General features: G+C 35.6%; 1 long non-coding RNA gene across 1 annotated transcript in view; it reads left to right on the top strand.

Annotated features, from left to right (window-relative positions):
• Nucleotides 1-22,057, top strand: part of LOC140526743 (uncharacterized) — a 73,653-nt gene extending 51,596 nt beyond the window's left edge. The window contains exon 3 of the long non-coding RNA XR_011974510.1: nucleotides 21,711-22,057. This is a non-coding gene — a long non-coding RNA (uncharacterized lncRNA). The remainder of the gene's footprint in view (nucleotides 1-21,710) is intronic.
• The last annotated feature ends 1,127 nt before the right edge of the window (nucleotides 22,058-23,184 follow it).

Here is a 23,184-nt window from a genome sequence, read left to right as displayed (position 1 = left end):
AAAAGAGTGAATTCGTCCCAATCAGTTAGGGAAGCGATTATGTAGCTTTTTTGGTACACTTTTTGCCAATAACAACTACAAAAAAAGTCTCTCTCTTTTTAGGTGGCTTGACTCTACCTTTGTAAACTACTATAATGGTTACCTGAAAGAATAGTTCTTTGGGGTCAATGAAGTATAACATTATATGCCAAGGGCATTTCTTCAAACACTCCCTGTGAAGTAGGAAATATAGACCTTTTGCTGTGGAATCCTGGGAGCAGGAAAAAAATTTTCCCCGTGTCAAAGTAAGCCCAGACCTTATTGAAGAAGGTTAATGTACTGTCTCATATCATACTAAGGTCCATTCCCTGGTTATCTGCTGCTTAAGGTTATCAGCTCTTTCTTCTACTAGTTTAGATAAATGCAGAATTGGATTATATTTTAGTACCATTTTGTAAGATTATTTATTGAACCATGATGCAAACGTATTTAATTTCACGAAACATGATGTGTCATATATGACAAAAGATACAGTAAGACAACACTATAGCAAATTTAAAAGGAAATCCAACTGGACCTGAATAATAGATACCGAAAGTATGCATCTGAGGTGACTTGACTTTGGGTTATCCCATGACAAGCTACCCAAACACAAATGTTCTCAATTCTTTGAAGGGTCATCCTAGCTAACACTGGTGGAATGCTCTTCCATTAGATTTCTAAATGCAGTAAGAGGGATTTCTTTTAAGTGAGCATGTTGTTTGATCATCATATATGGGATATCCAAAACAGAAATTTTCCCACATGTACTATGAAGGAAAGCAAAGTCAAATACTAGTAAATTATTCTTTGATAATGCTTGGCCAGATTTTCAGACGCGCACATATCTGAATGAAATAAATCCAGATGTTTCTACAGATTGAAGAGTATGACTTGAGAATGACTGTATCCATAGTATTTATTACCTTAGCTACTCAGGCAGAAGTTCTTTTTAAAAGAAGATACTAAATGACTTTTACAATGAATAAACAGATGCTGGATGAGCAAATGAACTAGTGATGTTACCTCTGAGTTCACAATTTTTCTTATGATACCACAGTCTGAGGTGAGTTGGGCATGATTAATTTGAATCACTTTAATTTAAGAACACAACAAATGTACAAATCTCTTTTTATAACAGTAGCATTCAAAAATTCTATCTTTATAAGCAGTTAAATTAGCTTTTCCCATTACCTTTCAGCAGAATAAACCTTTGATCCCTCCAGGTTATTTCTTTTTTTCTGTTGGATGTGGGTGCTTTATTATAACAGCTAAATGAATCACTTCTGCCTTACCATGGAGTTTCTTTTTAAATGTTTGGTTGCTGTGTGTATTACTTATTGTGAAAGCAATTCCAAAAACAAGAATGAGTATCCTACGGCTCCACATATTACAGAGACTCTTTGATTATCATGGTAAACACTTAAGCAGCACATTGTGGATTCCACTGGGATATGACAATTAAGTGGATTCCACTGTAATGCAATATTCAACAGTATTAGCAAGCATTTTCAGTAGTGTGTGCTCCCAGCTTGTAGCTAACACTTGCCTCCAAAGGAAGTCAATATGTGAACCATCCATGCCTATCTTTAGCAGAATATGCTAATTTTGCTAAAATGCTTAAGGTAGATACAGAATAGGAGGCAAATTCTTATGTGGGAATCAATACATGGTTACATAGGATAATTAGGTTTGATTTGTATCCCTTGTTCTTCTTCTATTAAGAAATCAAAGCAATTACATCAAAATTATTACCTTTTACAAGAAAACAAAAGACAATCAATAAAGGCTTCCCATCCCCCCCAAAGAAACACAATCCTTTACTCACAACAAAGTGATTTATAATACTGTATTATGAAGTGAAGGGAAAACATATTATAACACAAATGTATATGTATATATAGGCATGCATATATTTGAAAAAGGTAATGTGAAAAGAACTTGTTTGTTCTCAATGATTCACCATTAGCGTTTCTAGGAATATTACCATTTATAGCAAAACTGGGAACTCCAGGGCAGAATTAGCCAGAAAACATTCAGACTACAGGGAAACTGAGGTTTCATTGATATGGGTGTTTCTTTCAATTATACAAATTGCAACTCTCCTGGAATTGCCTATTCCATGTGACCTCCCAATTCATCAAAGAGGATGCAGCAAGTAGTTGGGTGTCTTTCTTGCATTCTCTTTATATTGTATAGCTATAAATGAAATATAGAATCTCTCCAGAGGTCATCATTTCCACTAGCTATATGACTGTTCTTTCTTCCCCCCCTTTACTTTGGCCATGAATTTCTTTGAATACTTCCTTTACTCTACTACTTTGCAGGGTTGTTGTGAAAATCAAATGACATACTTGTAAAGTGTCTGCCACAGCACCTGGCACATGTTCCCCCTTATTCTGTATAATTCTGTGTTTACAATGTGTTGTAGCCTAGTCACTTCCACCATGCATTTCTCCATAACCCCTTAGGCAAAATTTTTTTTTAAGTTTATTTATACATATAAGATTAAAATATATTCCCCTTGTTTTACTGTGGTGGTCTCCAAACATTGTTAATTATGTAATCCATTTGTAAAAAAATAAGCTTGTGACCCTAATTTGTGTATACTTGCTTTTTATAAATCATATACACATATTACTTCCCTACTAGTTCTATACATTATAAAACTTAAGCCAAAAGCATGTTGTTTTAAAGAATAAGATACAGTTGAATCAATAGTTGATTGGAGAGACAATAGGGAGCCACGGGAATTTCTTGAATATGGGAGTGAAATACTCAGACCTGAGATTTAGGAACATCAACTTGACAACTGTGTCAAATATGGATGGGGGGGGCACTTGAGGCAGAGAAACCAATTAGGAAGTAATTGTAATAGTTTATGAGGTTGTGTGAATGGAGAAGAGGATAGGTGTGAGAAATGCTATGGAAGAAAAAATGACAAGATAGGTAGAGTACGGCAGAGTGAGACATCAGGGATGATGCTGAGCTTGCAAACCTGGGTAATTGGCAAGATATCAGTGACCTTTGTAGAAACAGGGTAACAAGAGAGTTATGTTTTGTGGTGAAGGAAATGCAGTAAGTTCTGTTATGTACTTTGTAGTTGATCCCTGTCTGTTCATCCTGTGCAATTCAATATGACGCATCCAAGATGAAAAAGGGGTGTAAGGTCATTTGGTCAAAGCTCTAGAATGCAGAACTTACAAGATTAGGGTACCTGCTATAGCAACAAGGCAATCTGGATGGTAAAGTATAAATAAGTATAATGGGAGAAATGCACAGAATTTGGCTTGCACAGCTGCATCAGTTGCACTTCGATTATAACCATCCTCAGGAGTCACCGTATAGTGAACTTATTAGGGTCCAGTGGAGGAAGAAGACAATATTAGGAAACATTAAATGATAATGGGTAGAAGAGGTTTTACAGCTGTTTTGGTCTAGCCAAAGAGCACTAATTACTGTGCAGAGGGTGGAATGTGATCCATCTTCATATCCTCTGGTTTACTACACATTCCTTGTGTTTATTTTTGGGGGTTCCAATTTTAAATAGATGTTGTTCTTCAGGACAAGAACTGCATTTCTACTTGTTTACAGTACTGATAAAGTGCAATGTTGTTTATTTTTCTCCCTCTGCACCCATTCAAGTATTGAGAATGCCCAGATTTACATATTAGTTTAAATATTACATTTAAACTAATATAGTACCTTCACTATAAATCAGAGTCCTTCAGTTTTTGGAAAGTTGTGTGCAATGAATACTTTCTTTTGGTACATTTAGCTGACCTCTTCAATGGTGGGTCTGGAAGAAGCACTTCCAGATGGCGCTGCTCCACCCTGTTGGGAACTCCCCAAGCATCCTGGAATGAGGGGGTTGTAGACCTTCTTCAATTCAATTCTGCTGGTGCTCAAATTCTTCCTTCTCAGCAGTTTGGTTCTTATTCAGCCAGTTGATTATTTCATTACATTTTTCAAGGATGTTCTGTTTGTCTTTGTTAGCAATTTTGCCTTGAAGTGTCTGATCCTCTATGGTAGATTTCATGTTGAAAGCACAAGATTCAAGAGAATTCTTGGAAGACACCTTGTCTCTCTATTTCTCCTCTTCAGCCTTTTATTTCTCAGCCTAATGGACTATACACTCAATGTCTTCTTTGCTCAGACAAACCAAACACTTTGCAGACTTTTAATTGTTGATATTATTAATATTCATTATTGACTCAGTAAAAATAAATTCTTGATCATGTCCACAAAACTACGGGTCCTATAAAAGTAGAAACTCTTTGATATCATCAAGCAGGGACATAACTTGCCAAATAAAATCCGCTATTCCTATTCTTATCTTTGATACTAGGAAATAAAGTACTTAATGGGCAAGAGGAGGAAATCAGATCAGACACCAAAAAAGAATTTTTCTTTTGCTCCTCAGAAGAACCAAATCAAAGCCATTTCCCCCTTTACTCTTCTATCTCCATTCTGTTAACCATACTAACTCATTTGGCAAGTGGATAAAAGTAAGTACTGAATCTAGATAAAAGACAAAACAAATATCTATCTATCTATCTACATATATTTGCATACACACAATGCATATACACGCATATGTATATGGCATCACTTAGACACAATAGGTCTGAAGTTGCCATTCAAAAGCATTTTTTTGTAAAAGCCAAATTTAGGGTTACTCCATTTTCCTTTAGCACAAATTATAATTCTTAAAATTCTTTTTAGAAATAAATCACCAGGAAATTTATGGATTTCTACTTCAATGGCTACATTAAAAAAACCCCCACTGTCACATAAATGGAATTCCAACTGATGAACATAAAGTAATTTACTGCAAGACAATCATTATCTATAACCCTCCCCCCCCTTTTGGGGGACCAGAGATGCCTTTTTCACCATCATAGATGGATGTCTTTTCTTATCAAGTCTGCTTCTTACATTCCTTGCTATATTCACATACACACAAAAAAGAAATATGCAGAAAATTGACAAGTAAAATCCTGGCATGAGCTTCCTTTTAACAAATTTTGAAATGTTTGGGCAAATATCATCATAGCATTTACCTGCTGTGCACGGCTTTTTGGTGAAAAATGCTATTTGAGTTTGTCAGCAAGGTTAACAAGTGCTTTATTGAAAGGAAGGGCTTATGTTTCTTTTCTGTGAGTACAAGGAGAAATCACTTTCAATTCCACTACAAACTTGACAAGTCGGCTCTCTTTTGGACTCCTACAGAAACAAGATGATGCCTAGTCAGTTATAAATCAGAGGCATCAAGGTGCAGTGAAAAGATCACCAGGCGAGGAGTCTCAATTCCTTTATAAGGGTTTTAGATTAGACTTTACCACTAATTATGTGATGACCTTGGGCAACTAATTCACCTAGGCCATCTAAGCCTCAGATTTCCAATCAGAAATATGGAGATGATGATGCTTACCTCACAGAGTTATTATGAGTGGAAAAATAGGATAATATTCACAATAGCAGTAGGCAAATATAATGCACAAATATCATTATCCATGGAATCCAGCCTTTTAGAATCTGAGTACAATAAGACAGTTTTTTTCAACTTTATATGTACCAACATAAAAACAAACAAATCATGAATGTAGAGGGATATGTTTCAAGTCTCAGTAGTTTTCATATTGTTGTCTTCAGTATCAAGAGTTAAAGGTTGCTATCTAGAAGAAATTTAATAATGAAACTTCCATGTAAGTCTTCCTCTCACTGCTCTATGCTGTCAGGAGGTGACTGGGAGCTTTTGATGGTTATGTTCATGGGGCACAATATCTGACAGACTGTACCAAACTGAAAACAATTGGAATCTAGTCAGAATATGCCTGTCATCTGAGGACCAGTCTCATCACCAGAAGGCTGGCTACTTTTTGACCACAGGGACTCATATTTTAATTGTTAATCTTATAACAACAGCAATAATGGATATAACATCAAATACACATGCTTTCACTTGTTTTAGAATGATTGTTCAGCTGGTACATATTTTCAGCCCTTTCCCTCATGTTATTTTGTTGTTTTTTCCAAGCAAACTTATTACTAATGGTCATGGACAAGGAGATCCTAAGATATAAACAATTATACATGGTAATAGAAAAAAATATTAGGCCAAGAAACCATGAGAACTAGCTTCCAGCCTAAGCTATGTTACTCAGTACTTTTGTGATCCTGAGCAAGTCCATAAACCTCTCTGGACATCAGAGAGTTTTCCTCATCTACAAAAGGAAAAGACTGGATTAAATTATAGTTCTTTCTTTTCTGCTTTAAAGTCAGTGCAATTCTTTTTACCTTACAAGTGGTCATCCTTGATTCTTAGATTCAGTAACAACTCATTAAATAATTTTTTCAAATTTTTTTACCGTGATGCCTTTTATGAATTTCTAGCAAGAATTGTCACACTATTTAGTAAATAACTCAGAAAATCCAAAACATTCATCAATACTACCAGGAATCTAGATTAATTTTAAAAAATAACATTCTCTAAGTCAGTGCAATGTGACACAATGGTATAAAACAACATTTGTTAATTCCTGTGTGCATTCTGATAGGCATTATGGGAAATATATTTGTATCTTTCCTTAATGGAGATTACAGTATTAGTTTTAGTAGGAGGATGACCACAAATCAAATTGCTATAAACTCCTTAAAAATGAGTTTTTCAATTCTACTATCTGCTCGTTGTGAAGGGTTTTGTTGTATGTTGGTGTTACACTGCTCCATAACCCTATAACCAAGACAAGATTGCCATAGCTTTCATGCTGACTGTGTGTTTTACTGCAATATGGTACTAACCAATTTTGTATTAGCTATAAATTTCTCTATAGGAGTTGAGATTTAAGATTTTCCCCCCCTGGGATGATATTTGAGATTTTATTTAAATTTTTTTTTGTACATAAAAATGTATGCATGCAAAAAATGTGCAAGGCAGTTTACTCATTTCTCTTCACTTTTTGGTTTAGAACATTGGTGAGCCCAATGGAGCTGCTCTGTCTTTGAAATGACTCTATGATTCTTAAAAGATACAAGGGGAGCAGTCTCTGCACCATAAGATTTGTTGCACATCAGGAACACTTATAGCCCTTTGATATTTTGCATCCAAAAACTTCTGGATTGACTAGATAGTACATCTCTTGTCTTTTGAACATTATCACTATCTGATCCTTGATTCACTTTCACATTCTCTTCTCCATGCCTCTTGGTGTACACTAGTTTTGTTTGATCTTGACATTTAACTTTGACCAGCATCAGAAGTTTTGGGTTTTCTCATTCATTACTTCACACTTTACAAAAGGTCTGAGGGTAGACATGCTGTTAGTGAAGGGATGGCCGCTATCTCTGCAGCTTAAAATTAACTGATTCCTATACTGAGGATGGATTTGGAGGAAACTAAGGAAAGGATTGAAATGAAAATGGGAAACAAATTATAAGGAAATAATCTTTTACTTTCCTAAAACAAAATTGTTAAAAGGACCAAAATTGCCAAGAACAAAGCAAGGCAATAACCAAAGGAAAGAAAGCAATGGAAAATTCATTAGATTTTGAGTCAGAAATGAGCTAAAATTCCAACTTTGCTACTTCCCAGTTGTATGATCTTATAATAATATATAAAATCATACATACACATGTATATGAGTACATATATATGTACATGTATGTACGTGTGTGTGCATGTATACATATATAAGAGTGTTGCATGAAATGAACTTTAAGCTCCATTCTAGCTCAGGAAAACTACTATTGTTGTCAATTCTCCATCTTTCCCCAGGGAATATTCTAAGGTTTGCAGCCCTTTACTGCTCTTCACTTCCTTTCCCATTTCTTGTCTTTAGTCTCTTTTTTGCTTAATATCATCTTTACCAAAGATAACAGATTCAATAAAATTCACATTGGATCATCATGATTTTTAAACAATTTTTTTTTGTTTTGATAATGACAAAGAATCTCAAGCATTCAGCTCCTATCAATAAAGGAAAAGGTCAGTTCTTAGAGGTTCTCATTCTAATAACTTGATAAACATTGCTGAAATGTTCTATTTACCTGGTGTTTTGGGCCCTAAGTCAAGCAGGCTGTGTATTTGGACTACGTCCCTGACGTATACCAAAGAGTGTCACTATTTGCCTTTAGAAGTCTTCATGGCTTAATATCTCAGATGCTATTCTTTAGATACCTTCATCAACAGATCATAGTATCATTAGATAATTTTAAACTAGAAAGAATCATAGTACAATCATCTAGTCCAACCCTCTAATTGCATGGAAGTGAAGTCACTTGTCCCAAGTCACACAACGGCATATGCTAGAATGGAATATTAAGGAAACTGTTGACCTCTTAGTAATAGTAATGGCTCACATTGACATAGCACTTTGCAGTTTCTATAACACTTTACAAAGTAAGGATAATTCCCTAGGTGGTGGATTTGGAGTCAAGAAGTCCTGGGTTCAAATCTTTTCTGATACTTATTGTGGTACCCTGTGAAAGTCACTTAGTTTCTCCAAGTCTCCATTTCGTCAGCTGTGAAAGGTAATAATCCTACCTATCTTATTTTTGGGGGAGTGCTAGAGAGAGCTCAAAATGGCAGGTCAATTGTGATATTTTCAATGTGAGCATTTCCACCTTTGATATTTGGAATTAGGGCTCAGTTTATTGTTTTATTGATTATACAGACTTAAGATGAAGAAAATTTTATTAAAGCATATTAAACTTAGAAGTTTTTTCGGCATAGATATTTTTGAGGGTCAGTTGTTAAACATTTAACAGCAATCCATTACATGTGCTCCTTGCAACAATGCTGTGAAACAGATGTGAATCATCAGTCTCATTTTATAAATGAAGAATTTGAGGGTTTGAGAGTTTAAGTGACTTCTCGGGGTCTGACAGCTAGTGCCTGAGGCAGCATCTGAACCCAGGCCATCTGGCCTCTAAGGATACCTATTAGGGAATTACTCTCACAGCCACAGATCATTAAAGGCAGACTGCATTGTATTACAACCTAGAAAGCAATGCAAGGAGCCAAATGCTGTGCCAGAATTGCTAGATTTCATAAGATGCTTTTATTTAATAGAAAGAAAATGTTATAGATTTTCACAAAGGAATCCTCAGAAAGATGATATTCAGAGGGGAAACCAGAGAGAAATTTTTATCTAAATGATACTTTCAATAAAACAAACTTTGGAAGCTAACCATTTAGCCATAAATTCTTTTGAATTAAATAGCAAAGGCAAAGAAGAATTTTGAGACATTTCATTTCTTAGCATCCATTTGTGATGACAAATGCAAGTGATGACAACATGATGATTTGCCTTTCAGAAATTATGTGCTTTTAGAATCATTTTTCCTTTGGCTCATTTTTTATAAGGGACATAATTGTGTAGTCTTTACATAAGGTCTTCTTAAGATAGCCCTTGTCTCTAAATAAGGTCTTACAGTTTAACACAAGAATTTGTCACTAGTTTCTCACAACAACACTGAGGTCAGCATTATGACCACTAATAATCCCATTTTATAGTTGAAGAAACTGAGGTTCAACGAGGTCATATCTTTTGTAAATAGTCCCCTTAAGTAAATGGTAGATCTGAGACTAGAATTTAGGTCTTCTGACTCCTGTTGGTCAATAATCAAACAAGTAATACTTAGTTATTACTATGTATTATTACTTAATTGCAATTATTAATTTTTACAATCTACCTTACCATCCACAAGGAACATAAATTCCACTTTCCATATCCTAGACTATCCAGCATGTCTGGATCCATATCCATCCATATCCAGTATGTCTTTGGTTTTAACTCCTGCTCTGCCACCAACTATGTGTAGGACCTTGGGTAAGTAGTACCCACCTTTATAAATCACTTAGCCTCTGTCTGCCTCAGTTCCCTGAGCTGTAGAATCAGGATGATAAAAGCATGTAACCATCAGGGATGTTTGGAAGATAAAAAATAATATTTGTAAAGTGCTCTGTAAGCCTAAAGGATTAGTTATCATTCATAGATGGCACTACAAAATTTTCAAAGTTTTTTGCATGTTACCTCATTTGATTCTTACAATATGGTGAGGCTCATGCTATTATTTTATCTATTTTACATATGAAGAAACTGAGACTGACAAAGATTATGTGGCTTGCCTGGGGTCACAAGAAAAGATCTAAGAAAGGTTCTAACCTCTGATTTCCCTGACTTGAAGTCCAGAGTTCTATCCACAGTAGTACTTAGCTACCTCAAGTTACTTCAGGTCTCATCTCACCAGTTTCCTCTTTCATAAAAAGAAGGTATTGGACTAAGTGGCATTTAAAGTAGCTTCCTGACCTGAAATACACATTCAGTTCAAGAAGTTTTTATTAAGTTCCTACAACATGCAAAACACTAAACTGGGCTCCTGGGATAAACAGACAAAATGAAAAATAGTCCTTGCCCTCAAAGAGTTTCCATTCTACTAAACAAGCAATAAACAATTCTTAAAATATGGGTTCTTGGGGATTTACAATAGATGTAATACCACACTTACAATGTGTATCATGTCTGTGGTGATAGATTCAACTGAAATTGATGAAATCCTAGCACATTTGACTAAGACTAATGAGCTGATATTTTCCCCTTTCCCTAAGCTTCTTTTGCAAAAATATTTCTGTGAAAGAAAACAAAATTTAAGAGCAATTACCATCATATGTATACATATAATATATTATAGATAGACAGATATAAATATTGATGTATATACTACAGAGTCTATATTTAGAAACAAGGCTGATGTTGCCATTCAATTCCAGCCAATGCTAGAACTAGAAAATTTTACTTGAGAGGCATTATGAATTTAGCATAAAAATAAAAGTGAACAAAACAAGACTATTTTCTAAACTAGGAATTAGTTTCTTAAGAAGTGCTCTGCCTTTCACATACAAGCCATAAGACCTTCTCCATCAGTCACATGACCCTTTCTTACTTTGCAGTCATGTCCAATATTTTTGTCTTATTAAAAGTAGTATCTATGATAGATCAACAAGTTCATCAAGGTATCCCAGGATAGACAAATAGCTCTGAGGTCAAGAAGAATTGAAAGAAAGTTGAGTGATGAAGCTTATTCCCTTCATATTCCCAATTTATTCCCATGCCCACTTATTCCCAAGAATTCCCATTGTATTTGTTTTTCCTGAACCCACACTATCAAGACCAAGTGCATGGACACATGGGAGATCAAATTAGAAAACAAAGTCTTTACATAAGCTTTTCTTTCTGTCTGAGGAATGTGAACTCTAGTTCTCAAGGGCATATACTTTGGGATCCACTCAGCTTCATGATACTCTCTCTGAATGTTTGCTTTACTTTTTCAAAGAAAATTATAATTTACCCACAGTATTAAGAAGGGGAGATTCAAATTGGGAACCTAGGCTATGCTAAAACCTAAGAAAAGGATAACTATGCTTTCCCTCCTTCCCTGGAGGAGGCAGGAGAGAGAGGGAAGGTGGGAAGGAAAGGGAGAGGGAGGGAGACAGAAACAGGGAGACAGAAATAGAGAGACATGGAGAGACAGAGAGACAGAGACAGAGTGATAGAGAGAGAGAGGGATATAGACAGAAAGAGAGAAAGAGAAAGGAAGAAAAGGATTAAGAGAGAAATAGGCAGAGGAGTAACAAGAGGTAGAAGTGAGAGAGAAGATGGATTAGCCAACTAATCAACATTTAGCCCATTCTACTTCTGGATAGCTGTATTTTATTAGGAAATTTCTTCTTTATATGGAATCTAAATCATCCTATCTATAGTTTCTTTTTAAAATACATCCATGTTTATTGATATATTTTCTTTTTACATCACCTAAAATACCTTTGGCATCTTTCTTCTTCCCCACTCCCAAAGAGTTAACCCATATGACAAAGAAAGTTGATTTTTTTAAGAGAGAAAGAAGGAAAAAGCCTACAACTTCTACCCACTATTTCTCCCTTCAGATGATAAAATAGGACACAGGTCAAAATCAACACTACATTTTAAAAAAGGAGAAAGATTAGAAAATGATACTGTACAATTACGACAGCTCCAACTAAATCATAATATCAACTGTAAAATAGGAGGAATGTATAAAATAAATATATTGAGTCTGATTGTCACAATTTCTTAGCTAAGCATTACCAACGCCAGTCACTTGTCATAGCGAGGACATCAAAAGAAGCTGGAACCTCTTTCAACTTACAAATAGATGATTTTTTGCCAAGCAGAGAAATAAAGCAGTCAAGAAAGACATTAATCTGTGCTGAGGAAGAGAAAGGTGAAAGTGTATGAAAAGTATTTCACGAAAAAGAAAAAAAAAGTAGAAAATGAAATGGACATACATAGAAAACTTGGCTTGAAAGCCAGCTTATCCAGATCATCCCAATAGCATTTTTTAAATTAAGCTTTGTTGTTGTTTAATCATATTTCAATCTTATCAAACTCTTTTGACCCCATTTGGGGTTTCCTTGGCAGAGATACTATACAGTTTTCCATTTCCTTCTCCAGTTCATTTCACAGATGAGGAAACTAAGGCAATCAGGGCTAAGTGACTTACATAACAATAAGTATCTTAAGTGGTATTTGAGCGCAGATCTTCCTGACAGCAGGACTAGTGCTTTATCCACTATGCTACCTCGCTGCCCAGATGAAACTAAGACAACAAATAGATGCAAATGGAACAGATTTTCCAACATTTGCAGAGCAATAATTTTCATTGTCAATGACAAAAAATCAGCCCTGAAATGAAAATGTCATTTAGGACCAAGTTTGGTAGAGCATGTTCATGTAACACAAGGAATCCACCATGGATATAACCAATTAGAAAAAGTACTTAGGGGTGGATTTTCAACATTATTATTATTTATTATTACCACCCACACAAAGTTAACCCCCCAAAAAGCAGCAACTATAAAACAATATGTAAATGTTCTGATTTCTATAAAAATACTTATGAAACTGATGTACACCAGTCATGTATACTTTACTCTCAAGACTGGTAAACAACTGACTGTGATATCTGACCCAAAATCCAAGGAGACTTTGTACTTCATATCATTTATCTTAATTAGGTGGTGCAGTGCATAGAGCACCAGTGCAGGAGTCAGAAGGACTAGAGTTCAAATCTCTCTTCAGACACTTGACACTCACTAGCTGTGTGACCTTGGGCAAGTCACTTAACGCCAATTGCCTCATCCTGGGTCATCTCCAGTCATGCTGAGGAATATCAGGTCACTGGATTCAGATGGCTCTGGAGGAGAAGTTAGGCTGGTGACCTTCACAGCCCTCCCTCACTCAAAACAAAGTCAAGTGCAAGTCATGTCATCATTTCTCTGATGGCATGGTCTTCTTTGGCAATGGACAAACACACATCTAAGAAGTGAACAAGATAGGGATTCCTAAGCATAAGCAGGATATTCTGTCAGTCTGTTAAGCCAAAACATGTACTAAATGAGAAGCATCACCTTTTCTTTTTCACATTTGATTAGACATTGGAATTTTTCAAAGAAAACACACTTCTTGGCAGCACTATTAGTCATTGTTCAAACGTTTAAACTTCACAAATGTTATCAGCAGCCTGTTGAGGGCACTGCCACATTCACCACCTGAATCAACATTGTAATTTGGGGGATGTCTTACATGACCCACTGAAAAAACATCTTATATGTGAAACTCATGATCCCTTGATTGAACTGAATGTGACATTTATAATGTCCCCAAACTAGGCCAAACAAGACAGGTGAGCAGTTATCTCATATTTGCTCACATAATATACACCAGAGTTTTAAAAAATAAACAGCCTGGAGTTCTGATGCTTAAAAATAGTCTACCTTATAGACTCGTGTTTTAACACAGACTTTCTACCAGTCAAGCTCCCTCAGGGCATTTGACTACATTTCACATTTGTCTTTTCATTTTATACACAAACTTTTTTCCTCCCACACACTGCAGGCTCTGCACAAAATTTCTGTGGGCAATATTTTTGTCCACAATTTTCCTTTCAAACTTCAGCTCTTTCCCCTATTCTACCTCATGTTTAATTGTTCATTATGCCTTTTATACTTCATCATTCTGCATGAGCCAGGCATCATCAGATGCTTACTCTGGGAAAACAGGGCATTTGACTATGTTACATCTGCTGAGTACTACAGAAATACAAAGCTAAATGATCATTTCCAAGAGTAAAAAGATCTTTTGCTCTCATAGATGCTTGCATTTTTTTAAATCTTAAAACTCATAGATATTACTTTATAAACTATGCAGAAAGGTAAAAAAAGAAGTAAACTACATATTCAGCAGCATTTTTTCTTCTCCTCACATATGAAACATTGGCAAAATATTGTATAATTTCAACAAATCATATCACAGCTAAAAACACTAACAATATTAAAAGAAAACTAATCAGAGAATCATCTAAACATAACATTTCCCCGAAACAATAAAGCCTTCCATTGTGAGGCAGCAAAGGTGGCACAGTGGATGGAGTATAAGACCTAGAGAAGGGAAGACCTGAGTTCAAATCTGGACTAAGACGCATATTAGATTGTAACTCTGGGCAAGATGCTTAATCTGTGCCTCAGTTTCCTCATATGGAAAATGAGGACAAGAATGGCACATACATGCAAGGGTTATTGCGAAGATTAAATGAGATAATTGTAAAGCAGTTACCATAGTGTCTGGCACGTAGTATGTGAATGTAAGATATTATTGTTTTTGTTGTGAGTACAATTCAGAGAGGACAAAATCCAATCTAAATATAATTTTACTATGAATCTCAATTTTGTCTCCTTACAAAACTTTTTGCTTCAGCTTCCAAATAGTAATTGTTAAATTAACTAATTTCAGCTTCATGCCATTTCTCAGTTCATGATCATACTTCAACATAAACTTTTTCTTAAAGAAAGAAAGACCTGGAGCATATATTAGCAATCCAAGTGAGAAAAAAAAAAAGATATATTTGGTGTTCTCATGTAAAATCCTTCAAGTCAAAAAACTCCTTTAAAACTTAAGAAAAAAATGAAGGGGGGAAGAAAGTAATGAAGATTTTACAAATATCAGGTAAGACAATTCTAAGCAACCAAGCTCACAAAAAACTAAAAGGAATATTTCTTCAATGAGGTTAACATTATTACACCCAAAGAAATCAGAGCCTTGAAGATTGCAGGGGTTGGGTTTAATTACTACCATTGCAAAATGACTCCTTAAAAATTGATTTTCAGGTAAGGCAAAACCAGCTGATAAACCTGTAGGATGGGAAACAGGAACTATATTCAGTGTAGAAATCAAGAAACATTTAAGTATGTAGGATGAGTGACTTGAAGACATTTGACAATTAGTTGGAATCTCTACTGGTTTGCAACATCCAGATTTTCCCCTCTAGGACTAGCTAAAGGCACCCTGAGGGAGAAATAGGGGTCAATATGGGCCAAGTATGGCAACTACCATCATCACCTTGACCTTGAACCTACAAGAGCCTGGGGAATAGCAATGTTTCTAGCTCATTTCCCACAACCATCACCTCTCTGATGAGGCAGCCTGATAAGTGGGCTTGCTGGCCCTACTGAAGACACAGAAAAGAAAGCTCTTGTCACCAGAGTCCTTGGCACAGTCAAATGGTTCAGCATCAAAAAATGTTGCAATTTTATTAGTGGAGATGACATTCAAGAAGAGGTATTTATATCCATTTTGCTCCTGTACCCTAAGAACCATGAGACCTTTCCATTTGATTTGCAGTGGAAATCTTCCATATATATTGTCCTCACCATTATATTATGAACTCCTTGAGAGCAGGGACTGTCTCACTTTTCTATTTCTATACCCAATACTTAGCATAGTACTTTATTAAGCAATTAATAAATGCTTCATTCATCCATTTATTTAAGAAATTCTTTTGTTTTAAAAGAAAAAATAAAATCTGGAGTGTGGAGGAGCTAATGTATTACATGGGTCTCAAATAAGTTGAAATACATATATATGTATGCGTATGTATACACATATGTGTGTATGTAGGTATGTATACGTAAAAGAAATTAGTGTTATGGAGCAATAGGGCTGTTAGTACCAATCTCAAAGAGTGAAGGAAAAGTACCACCACCAGTGTTGAAAAATTTACATAAATGGAAGGAGAGAGAAAAATTTGGAAATCAAAATCTTTCAAAAAATGAATGTTGAAAATTGTCTGTACAAGTAATTGGAAAAAAATATAATGCTATTAAATAAAGAAGAAAAAACATATAACTTGATGCATTTCTAAGTTTTCAGGCTTTGAAGCTTATTAAAATATTATTATTTTTATATATTATTATAAAATATTATAAAATAAATATTCTATTTTTTATTAGAATAAAATTTTGAAAGGTGCTGTCTTTTTTCCATTCAATGTCCTATCTACAGCAGAATGAATAATTAATGAATAAAAAAATTATTTACAAAACACTATGTGCAAAATGCTATGTTAAGTGGTGGGGATACAATCAGAAAACAAGTCCTGCTCTCAAGAAATTTCCTTCCTAAAAGAGGGGACACCACACATATAAAGTATCTGCTTCAGGCTAAGTGGAAGAAATGTCAGTGGCAAAGCAGATGATAATATTACTTCTTTAATGCCATTTTCATTTCATTTTACCAAGGACTTTGGTGGAAAACTTTCTTTTGCACATCAGCAATACATCCTCAAGAAACTCTAGAAAGCACTCTAAAACCACAAAGTAACATGGGAAAAGGGCCTCTGTGTAGCCAAAAAATATTTGCTCTTACCTCTTGAAAAAAGTTGTCACGAATTAGATACCTGAGTATAACTTTACACATACTTTTATATTCTATATGACAATTCAGAATATTTTAATGCTGACTACTTCATAAAATTTCATAGAAACAACGTATGGCATGCCACTGGATGGTAGAATTCCCTCTAGGATGGTATAAACTATAGTAAAACTTCAAATACATCTTACAATCATGATAGTGAATTTCATAGTCTATTTTAACATCATGTTTTAGAGCTTTCTAAAATTTTAATAGAATTAATTTAATTCTGATTAAGAGCAATTAAAACATCCAAGTTTATGGGACCATGGATATAAAAAATTGGATCAATCAATTTTTTTTTCCTAAGCCTAAAATATTCAATAGTAGCCTTTTAATGTCATGAATAGCTGCTTCTTTATAAGTAGAATAACTTCCCTATTGCTTCACTTTTTTCAGGTTATTTGTAGCTGAGGGAGACTTTGGGGATCCCCAATAGTCCTAGTTTCTTTGAGAAGGGCCACATAAGAACATTCTCTAAGATGGCATCCACAAAACATTACAAACATTATACTTCTCAAATTCTATTCCTATGCCCTTTAATCTTATCCATACAAAGCCAAGAAATGGAAGCTTGTGGATTGAACCCTTTTAAAGGATAACCAAGGAGTACTTAATACAAACCAAGAATTAGCCCAAAGTGAACAAGTATTCCTTCTTATAGAGGGGTATAATGTTAATTATGTTAATGAAAGTTAAAGATTTTCCCCACCCATTAATAGGCCTGACCATTAAGCGAAGCTTGATTAGAGGAGATTTGTATTGTAGGAAGGTCCAGATCTTTAGTTAATTTCTAATGAGGGGCTGGTTCTCAAGGGTTGTGATGCCTTCTGTCTCTGAAAAGTGTATATATAATGAGGTGAAGTTTTGTTTTGGGGATAACTTATTGGAAGTGTTTGGCCAGGAGATTCTGGGTAGCACCCCGGTTTTGAAAACCCAGATGTTGGTGCTTCTCTGGTAACTATGTATGTATGTGATGGTCAAACAATTGTATCTGTCTCTTCATCTATGATGGATGTAGTCCTTATGGTCAGATAGTTGGAAGCCCTGTCTGTTGGTCTTTATTTCTCTGCTTGTATTTTCTCTGTTGGTATATGTGTTTGATAAAAGTGATTGTTTACCCCTCACAGGCTGCTTTCCTTTTAGAAATGCAGCTCTAATAACCTGTGCAGCAGGCCCTCCTATGTATGCTGGGGTCCTTGCTGTTACCAGGGGCATCATGGTACAATAGATAGACAGTCAACCTCAGAACCAGGACTGCTGACGTTCAAGTCTCATCTCTGTTATACAAACTGGCCATGTAGTCCTGCTAAGTTATTTAACTTCTTAATGCTTGACACCACTCTAAGATTGCAACTTGAAAAGAAAGTGTCAAGTTGCAATGGGGAAGCAAGTTTTCTCCTTAAGAGTTCTCTATACCAATAAATCACAGTTCTACTTCATATTCCTATCTTTCATTACCTTTTATATGTCAACTCCTTAAATAGTTTTTATTATCATTATACTATAACAGGGAATTGATTAATACTATTTTAACAGCTCCATGGTTCCACACATTCTAGCCTACTAGCTTTCTTGAAATAATCATTTCACCTCCTATCCTAGTCTCTTGGATGAAGCTGTCTGTCTCCCATGCCTAGAATGCACTTCCTCCTCATATCTGCCCATTTAGAATCCCTAGATTTACTGAAGACTCAGCTCAGATGTCTTCTATAAAATTTCCTGATTCTCCAGTTATTAGTACTCTCCCCTCCAACTAACTTATATTTACTTATCTGAATAGCTATTGAATTTCTCTCCATACTGCTGCCTTCTCCCCCTCACCTCATCCCCACACATACTCCACTGGTAAAGCAAAATAGATAATCCTTTAGTACCAATATCTTGTTTTTATTTTTACTTTGAATCTTTTGGTGCCTAGCACTATGTCTTATCTTGGTTGAACTTCCTGAACTGACTTTGTGGCCATTTGCTCATAGTGACTTGAATGGTATTAAAGAGAGGGAGGAAAGAATATCTTGCCACTTGTGTGGACTTCTGCATAGGATATTGCCATCATCAGGTTCATACATTTTGCTTCAGAAAACTGCAAATCCCAAGGGCATAAGGAAATCATGTGTCTGCTTTTTTTTTACAACCAAGTTTATTTGTCAAGTTCCCCCTAGAACAGTGTGAGAAAAATCATGGCTAAAGGTGAAGAATATGGTATGAATGATTTCTTATATTGCAGAAAAGGGGGAAAAAACTGTTCAAGTAAGTCACTTAGGGACTGGTACAACAACATAATGCTAGAAGTCATATTCCAAATAACTGAACTTTGTAGGAAAACAAAACAAGTAGCAACAGATGACACAAAGATGGGTGGGTGCGCTGCTCCTGTTTGAGTGATCACAGGATTGATTTAGTAACAAAACAGAAATATAAAGACCAAGAGATTCATGTTACAGATCAGGATGCTGAACTCCAGATATGTTCTACCAGGACCCTTCATGGGAACCTTTTCCCGCAGCCTCATTTTAAGCTTTTTTTTAAAATGTGTTGTCTTTCCCCATTAGAATGGGACTGTCTTGTTGCTTCTATGTGTATTCCCAGTGCTTAGCTCAGTTCCTGCCAAGTAATGAGCACTTAAGGATTAATTGATTAACTTATGATTTCATTAGATATAGGGAACTCCTAGAAAAGGAAATCTGCCCTACTAATGAAGGCTGGTGCCTTTACTTCACTGTTAGAGTACTGCCTAAAGTTAAATTTGACAAAATTTAACTGAGGTTAAATGACTTTTCTAAGTCATGTAACCAGTATGTGTAGGAGGTAGGATATAAACCCAGCTCACTCTCATTTTGAGGCCATAGGGATTCTGAGGTAAAGAGATTCAGTAAACCACACTGCCTCTAGTAAGTAAGTGTGTTTTCAATAAAGGTTATTTGACTATTACAGTTTATTTCTGGCTGAAATATGAGGTCACAGATAAAATGACAATTCTGAAGAAAGATTACCTAGAGACTGGTATTCGGGTCAGACATAGTAGGATGCCTAATCAATCACTGATCGATATCAGTCATCATTAATGTTCAAATGATGTACTGACCATCTTCCATATCTTTGTGCTTATTACCTCAATGCACTCATGAAGTGCATAACTATAGGAAAGTTAGGATGAAGCACACATTAGCCTGAATCTTCTTATGGTCCCCTGTCTCACCTAAGCTTGGGGGCTAAAAATAACTATACTAATTAACATTCACACAGGACTTTAAGATTCGTAAAGTATTCTGCATTTGTTCTTCTTATAGTCTGGGAGGTGGATACTATTGACATATTCATTTTATAGATGAAGATAGATGAAAAAGGTCAAACATTTAGTGAGTTGCACTGGAAATCACATTTTCCTCACTCTCAATTGAGTATTTTCTTACCAAATAGCTGCTCTGTAATTATACATCAGCCCTATTAGGCCATACAACTGACATTCTATACCCAATTACAAGGTTGTCTGGACTTGCAGAAAATACCACCTTACTGAATGACTGGAATCCAAGAATCCACACTGAATTCAGATAGTTGTAGCTGCCAGGTTAACTGGACAGCTGCCCCCAAATGAATGACCCAAATAATTGAAACATCCAGAGACTTGACAAAATGCCAACCAGACTTGAATTCAAGCCTCTCACTAGTTGAGGGATTTCCAAAAACGTTCAGGGCATTGTGACCCCGACATTGTTAATGAAGACATGTCCAAAAGTGAAATTTGGTTATTCAACTGGTTTCATGGATTGAACTGATTTTGAATGTTCCATGTGGGAAAGCACCAAACTAGGTTAATAAGACAACAGGATCTTAGTAATAAAAACAGTTTGTAGGTTATAAAACCCTGGGGAATAAACTTGGGGACAAGGAATCATATTTGCTCAGAATTCTTAGAACTAAAGGAATAAATAATCTAGGAAAATGTTGAGATCTGGTATTTATCCTATAAAATTCATAAGTATATTAAACAGATAGAAAGGACAAGAATTAAAAATGGAAGTATCTTTGTAAATGATCAAATGTCATGAAGGCAAAAATAATGTGGAACTGGAACATTAGCAAACTATGAAAGTCAACAAGCATTTAAGTACCTACTATATGCCAGGACAGGCAGCTAGGTGGAGCAGTGGATAGAGGTGGACCTGGAGTCAGGAAACTCAGTCTTCCTGAGTTCAAATCTGGCCTCAGTCACTTCCTATCTGTATGACCCTGGAAAAGTCACTTAACCCTATTTGTCTCAGTTTCCTCACCTGTAAAATGGCTGAAGAAGAAATATCAAATCACTGCAGTATCTTTGCCAAGAAAATCCCAAATAGGATCACAAAAAGTCAGACATAACTGAAAATGATTGAACAACAACAACGTATGTGAGACACTGTGCTAGGTACTGAGGATGCCAAAAAAAAGACAAAAAAAAAAATTCTCTGTCCTCAGATTCTAATCGGGCAGACATTCTACAAGTAACTAGGTAGATACAATACATATGCAGAGAATATGGAAGGTAATCCAAGAGGGGAAGGCTCTAGAAACTAGGGAGATCAGAATGGCCTCTTGAAAAAGGTAGGATTTGAGTCTCAAATAAAACCACAGAACCAAGAGTTGGAGGTGAGCCAAGAGAATATTCCAGGCATTCTTTAGTGGAACAGTGGAAATGGCATTGAATCTGGAGTCTAGAGATCTGTATTCAAATTTAGCCTCTGATGCTGACTATAAGGGCAAGTCACTTAATTTCCAAGATTCTCAGTTTTCTCATCTATTCTTAAAGAATTATTTACTATGATGAAATCTCACTCTCCCAAACTTTCTTCCTCAGAAGGCACTGAAACATATTTTGTTTTTTTCAAAATAATTGTCTCCAGGATCTTTCTCTTCCAGGCACAGTGCTCAGCTGTCACATTGATCCTCCACCTGCTCAGCAGCTCCTGCCTCAGACTCCAGAGAGAAGGATGAGGAAGAAGGACAGAAGGGAGCAGAATAGCTGACAAGGAAATAGATTGAGAAGATAGCAAGAAATCTGCCATGTGTTGCTCATGAAAGATGCCCATTGCAGGGTGACTGTCACATTTCACTCATCAGCTAGAGAATATGTGTCCTCCTGTCTCAAAAAAAGCTAGCCTGGGTTGATGGGAAGTATATTATATGTTTAAAATTTTCTCAAGTTAGAAGTTTGGGTATTTTTTATTTTCAGTACAATGCAATAAATCCAAAGCACCTGCACAGAATGGCACAGTTAAAAGATATTTTCAAATTGTATTAATTTACTTTGAGCAAATATTCTTACATTGTGTTCCTTAATAGCAGGATTTTGGTATATGACTTCCTGTTTACAAAGGTAGTTACAAAATATTCTATAACATTTCTTTTAGTTCACATGCACCTATCATATGTTAAATGTTTAGTTTTTAAATTTTTGCTTTGCTTTTTCTAGGACCAAAATTTATATAGCCCTGAAATTCATTACTGTCTTATTAATAGATAGGTCATTAGCATACTATTAATAAAATCTCAATTCTAATTCCAATGTGTATATGCATGTATGAAAAATGAATTGAGATCAACATCTACATGTCTTAATAAATTCTTTGCTCTTTTTGCAAATGCAATCTAGGTAAGCACTCTCTCCTGCTCTGTGAGGCAATTAATTAGCTAAAGCTGTGCAGATTCCTGCCAATGCAATCAAAGAGCACACAGCTAGACAAGGAAGAGAAGGAGGAAAAGGTAAAAAAAAGGCTGCCATGTTTCATAATGCAGCTCTGGAATTAGAAAGATAAAACTCTTACGAGGGGAACTGAATATAGCACCAAATATATATACATACACATATATTTTTACATGTACAAGGAGGAAGGGGGAGAGAAACAGAGAGAGGGAGAAAGAGTAGAGGAAAAGAGGAGAAGAGGAGAAAAGGGGGAGAAGAGGAGAAGGGGAGAGGGAGAGAAGGAGGTAGGAAAGAAAGAGACAGAAAGATAAAAATGTTGACTTTTGATGGAAGGAGAGTAAAAAAAGGCTTGACTTCTTCAGAATTTTTAACAAAACTTTTCAAACTATCTCTAAATTTAGACCAGAGGAATAGGAAAGACAGATTCATAAAGCTGTAATAATACAAAGGTATGTATATGCCCAGCTAAACCACTCACAACTCACATTATGCTTTGCTACTTTCTCATCCCCCAGCTTGACACAGTCTAGAAAAGAATAAAATATATACACGTGTGTATATGTCTGTTTGTCTGTCTATATGCCCATGCACTCACCCTAGAGTCAGGAGGACTCTTCTAACAGTTACTAGCGGTGTGACCCAATGCAAGTCACTTAACCTCTGTTTGCCTCAGTTTCTCATCTGTAAAAT

Source organism: Notamacropus eugenii, chromosome 2 (assembly GCF_028372415.1).
Source record: "Notamacropus eugenii isolate mMacEug1 chromosome 2, mMacEug1.pri_v2, whole genome shotgun sequence".
In the NCBI taxonomy this organism is placed as follows: Eukaryota; Metazoa; Chordata; class Mammalia; order Diprotodontia; family Macropodidae; genus Notamacropus; species Notamacropus eugenii.
The sequence above is the reverse complement of the archived record's forward strand: the minus strand, read 5'-3'. Positions and strand labels throughout refer to the sequence as shown.